At 45.4% G+C, this 5,619-nt stretch overlaps 1 pseudogene; it reads left to right on the top strand.

Annotated features, from left to right (window-relative positions):
- LOC124022302 overlaps positions 1 to 185 on the top strand; it is a 2,130-nt pseudogene extending 1,945 nt beyond the window's left edge.
- The last annotated feature ends 5,434 nt before the right edge of the window (positions 186 to 5,619 follow it).

Here is a 5,619-nt window from a genome sequence, read left to right on the forward strand (position 1 = left end):
TGGTGACACTATTTATACAACCAGCAGCAACGGCTGTAGATCCATGTCCTTAGAGCTCCTGTCTGTGATCCCTGTTCAGATACAACCAGCAGCCCTACAGCTGTAGATCCATGTCCTTAGAGCTCCTGTCTGTGATCCCTGTTCAGATACAACCAGCAGCAACGGCTGTAGATCCATGTCCTTAGAGCTCCTGTCTGTCTAAGATCCCTGTTCAGATACAACCAGCAGCCCTACAGTGAGGGAAAAAAGTATTTGATCCCCTGCTGATTTTGTACGTTTGCCCACTGACAGAGAAATGATCCGTCTATAATTGTAATGGTTGTTTTATTTGAACAGTGAGAGACAGAATAACAACAACAAAAATCCAGAAAAATGCAAAAATGTTATAAATTGATTTGCATTTTAATGAGGGAAATAAGTATTTGACCCCTCCTCAATCAGAAAGATTTCTGATAACGAGCTGAGATTAGGAGCATACTCTTAAAGGGAGTATAAACTCTTAAAGGGAGTATAAACTCATAAAGGGAGTATAAACTCTTAAAGGGAGTATAAACTCTTAAAGGGAGTATAAACTCTTAAAGGGAGTATAAACTCTTAAAGGGAGTATAAACTCTTAAAGGGAGTATAAACTCTTAAAGGGAGTGCTCCTAATCTCAGTTTGTTACCTGTATAAAAGACACCTGTCCACAGAAGCAATCAATCAGATTCCAAACTCTCCACCATGGCCAAGACCAAAGAGCTCTCCACCGTGGCCAAGACCAAAGAGCTCTCCACCGTGGCCGTAAGGTCCCCCTGCTCAAGAAAGCACATATATATGCCCGTCTGAAGTTTGCCAATGAACATCTGAATGATTCAGAGGACAACTGGGTGAAAGTGTTGTGGTCAGATGAGACCAAAATGGAGTTGTTTGGCATCAACTCAACTCTCCGTGTTTGGAGGAGGAGGAATGCTGCCTATGACCCCAAGAACACCATCCCCACCGTCAAACATGGAGGTGGAAACATTATGCTTTGGGGGTGTTTTTTTGCGAAGGGGACAGGACAACTTCACCGGACGATGAACGGGGCCATGTACCGTCAAATCTTGGGAACATTAAGGTCCTGGCCTAGCCAGTCTCCAGACCTTAATCCCATAGAACATCTGTGGAGGGAGCTGAAGGTTCGAGTTGCCAAACGTCAGCCTCAAAACCTTAATGACTTGGAGAAGATCTGCAAAGAGGAGTGGGACAAAATCCCTCCTGGGATGTGTGCAAACCTGGTGGCCAACTACAAGAAACGTCTGACCTCTGTGATTGCCAACAAGGGTTTTGCCACCAAGTACTAAGTCGTGTTTTGCAGAGGGGTCAAATACTTATTTCCCTCATTAAAATGCAAATCAATTTATAACATTTTTGACATGCGTTTTTCTGGATTTTTTTCGTATTCAGTCTCTCACTGTTCAAATAAACCTACCATTAAAATTATAGACTGATCATTTCTTTGTCAGTGGACAAACGTACAAAATCAGCAGGGGATCAAATACTTTTTTCCCTCACCGAAACCATAATTTACACCCTATCCACGGTGGAGGTTTGAGTGAAATTCACTCAAGTTGTTTGGGTTTTGTAGTGGCGCGTTGTGTTGCTCGTTTGTTTCTGCAAACTTGGATTGGATAGGTGATGTCATAACATGCCCTCTCATCAGGAGATAGTGTGTTTGACAGTCTCTGTCCCCTCTCATCAGGATATAGTGTGTTTGACGGTCTCCTCTCATCAGGATATAGTGTGTTTGACAGTCTCCTCTCATCAGGAGATAGTGTGTTTGACAGTCTCTGTCTCCTCTCATCAGGAGATAGTGTGTTTGACAGTCTCTGTCTCCTCTCATCAGGAGATAGTGTGTTTGACAGTCTCTCTCCTCTCATCAGGAGATAGTGTGTTTGACAGTCTCTGTCTCCTCTCATCAGGAGATAGTGTGTTTGACAGTCTCCTCTCATCAGGAGATAGTGTGTTTGACAGTCTCTGTCTCCTCTCATCAGGATATAGTGTGTTTGACAGTCTCTGTCTCCTCTCATCAGGAGATAGTGTGTTTGACAGTCTCCTCTCATCAGGAGATAGTGTGTTTGACAGTCTCTGTCTCCTCTCATCAGGAGATAGTGTGTTTGACAGTCTCTGTCTCCTCTCATCAGGATATAGTGTGTTTGACAGTCTCTGTCTCCTCTCATCAGGAGATAGTGTGTTTGACAGTCTCCTCTCATCAGGAGATAGTGTGTTTGACAGTCTCTGTCTCCTCTCATCAGGAGATAGTGTGTTTGACAGTCTCTGTCTCCTCTCATCAGGAGATAGTGTGTTTGACAGTCTCTGTCTCCTCTCATCAGGAGATAGTGTGTTTGACAGTCTCTGTCTCCTCTCATCAGGATATAGTGTGTTTGACAGTCTCTGTCTCCTCTCATCAGGAGATAGTGTGTTTGACAGTCTCCTCTCATCAGGAGATAGTGTGTTTGACAGTCTCTGTCTCCTCTCATCAGGAGATAGTGTGTTTGACAGTCTCCTCTCATCAGGAGATAGTGTGTTTGACAGTCTCTGTCTCCTCTCATCAGGAGATAGTGTGTTTGACAGTCTCTGTCTCCTCTCATCAGGATATAGTGTGTTTGACAGTCTCTGTCTCCTCTCATCAGGAGATAGTGTGTTTGACAGTCTCTGTCTCCTCTCATCAGGAGATAGTGTGTTTGACAGTCTCTGTCTCCTCTCATCAGGATATAGTGTGTTTGACAGTCTCTGTCTCCTCTCATCAGGAGATAGTGTGTTTGACAGTCTCTGTCCCCTCTCATCAGGATATAGTGTGTTTGACAGTCTCTGTCCCCTCTCATCAGGAGATAGTGTGTTTGACAGTCTCCTCTCATCAGGAGATAGTGTGTTTGACAGTCTCCTCTCATCAGGAGATAGTGTGTTTGACAGTCTCCTCTCATCAGGAGATAGTGTGTTTGACAGTCTCTGTCCCCTCTCATCAGGAGATAGTGTGTTTGACAGTCTCCTCTCATCAGGAGATAGTGTGTTTGACAGTCTCCTCTCATCAGGAGATAGTGTGTTTGACAGTCTCCTCTCATCAGGAGATATAGTGTGTTTGTTTGACAGTCTCCCCCTCTCATCAGGAGATAGTGTGTTTGACAGTCTCTGTCTCTCTCAGGAGATAGTGTGTTTGACAGGATCAGGAGATAGTGTGTTTGACAGAGTCTCTGTCTCCTCTCATCAGGAGATAGTGTGTTTGACAGTCTCCTCTCATCAGGAGATAGTGTGTTTGACAGTCTCCTCTCATCAGGAGATAGTGTGTTTGACAGTCTCTGTCTCCTCTCATCAGGAGATAGTGTGTTTGAGTGTGTTTGTGTTTGACAGTCTCTGTCTCTCATCAGGATATAGTGTGTTTGACAGTCTCTGTCTCTCATCAGGAGATAGTGTGTTTGACAGTCTCTGTCTCCTCTCATCAGGAGATAGTGTGTTTGACAGTCTCTGTCTCCTCTCATCAGGAGATAGTGTGTTTGACAGTCTCTCATCAGTCAGTCCTCTCATCAGGATATAGTGTGTTTGACAGTCTCTGTCTCCTCTCATCAGGAGATAGTGTGTTTGACAGTCTCTGTCTCCTCTCATCAGGATATAGTGTGTTTGACAGTCTCTGTCTCCTCTCATCAGGATATAGTGTGTTTGACAGTCTCTTTGTCCCTCTCATCAGGAGATAGTGTGTTTGACAGTCTCTGTCCCCTCTCATCAGGAGATAGTGTGTTTGACAGTCTCTCATCAGGAGATAGTGTGTTTGACAGTCTCTGTCCCCTCTCATCAGGAGATAGTGTGTTTGACAGTCTCTGTCTCCTCTCATCAGGAGATAGTGTGTTTGACAGTCTCTGTCTCCTCTCATCAGGAGATAGTGTGTTTGACAGTCTCTGTCCCCTCTCATCAGGAGATAGTGTGTTTGACAGTCTCTGTCCCCTCTCATCAGGAGATAGTGTGTTTGACAGTCTCTGTCCCTCTCATCAGGATATAGTGTGTTTGACAGTCTCTGTCTCCTCTCATCAGGAGATAGTGTGTTTGACAGTCTCTGTCTCCTCTCATCAGGAGATAGTGTGTTTGACAGTCTCTGTCTCCTCTCATCAGGAGATAGTGTGTTTGACAGTCTCTGTCCCCTCTCATCAGGAGATAGTGTGTTTGACAGTCTCTGTCCCCTCTCATCAGGAGATAGTGTGAGATAGTGTGTTTGACAGTCTCTGTCCCCTCTCATCAGGAGATAGTGTGTTTGATCAGGATATAGTCTCTCTGTCTCCTCTCATCAGGAGATAGTGTGTTTGACAGTCTCTGTCCCCTCTCATCAGGATATAGTGTGTTTGACAGTCTCTGTCCCCTCTCATCAGGATATAGTGTGTTTGACAGTCTCTGTCCCCTCTCATCAGGAGATAGTGTGTTTGACAGTCTCTTAGTGTCCACACACCTGTTACCAGAATTGGATGTGTGGGTGTCACATGGAATCATTTGTAATCTCTAGCTAGTTTCTGTTTTTAGACAGCCTAGATACACACACACACACACACACACACACACACACACACACACACACACACACACACACACACACACACACACACACACACACACACACACACACACACACACACACACACACACACACACACACACACACACACACACACACACACACACACACACACACAGGGTTAATTCCGCATGGTTACAACACATCAGAATGTTTAGCTTACAATGTTGATAAACTGTTAGGATATTTCTTCACGTTATAAGCGCAGCAATGCTTGATTTGATTTTCCACAACATTTTGCATTGATGTCAGAGTGATTAGAGGGACAATAGAGTGCTGAATATCAGGCAGTTAGCCAGTTTGGTAGGTTACTAATGACCATCAGCAGCATCAGAGCTTGGAGATGCTATTTCTTTTTCATTTACATAGCTTATAGTTGCGGTGACTAAATGGTCTCGTGGAATCTGACTGCAGTCATGACTCGTGACCGCCGGTGTGGCGGTAATACGGGCACCGTAACAGCCCTGAGCCTGGCACCTACTACCGTGCCCTGTTCAAAGGCACTTACATATTTTGTCTTCCCATTGAATGGCACACATCTATGCTGATTGAAGTGGATTTGTTGGAGAGAGAGACCTGTTGGAGATGGACCTGTGGAGAACTGTTGGAGATGGACCTGTGGAGAACTGTTGGAGAGAGAGACCTGTGGAGAACTGTTGGAGAGAGAGACCTGTGGAGAACTGTTGGAGATGGACCTGTGGAGAACTGTTGGGGAGAGAGACCTGTGGAGAACTGTTGGAGAGAGAGGCCTGTGGAGAACTGTTGGAGATGGACCTGTGGAGGACTGTTGGAGATGGACCTGTGGAGAACTGTTGGAGATGGACCTGTGGAGAACTGTTGGAGATGGACCTGTGGAGAACTGTTGGGGAGAGAGACCTGTGGAGAACTTTTGGAGATGGACCTGTGGAGAACTGTTGGAGATGGACCTGTGGAGAACTGTTGGGGAGAGAGACCTGTGGAGAACTGTTGGGGAGAGAGACCTGTGGAGAACTGTTGGAGATGGACCTGTGGAGAACTGTTGGGGAGAGAGACCTGTGGAGAACTG

The sequence above is a fragment of the Oncorhynchus gorbuscha genome, unplaced genomic scaffold (assembly GCF_021184085.1).
Source record: "Oncorhynchus gorbuscha isolate QuinsamMale2020 ecotype Even-year unplaced genomic scaffold, OgorEven_v1.0 Un_scaffold_1330, whole genome shotgun sequence".
NCBI classification, from domain to species: Eukaryota; Metazoa; Chordata; class Actinopteri; order Salmoniformes; family Salmonidae; genus Oncorhynchus; species Oncorhynchus gorbuscha.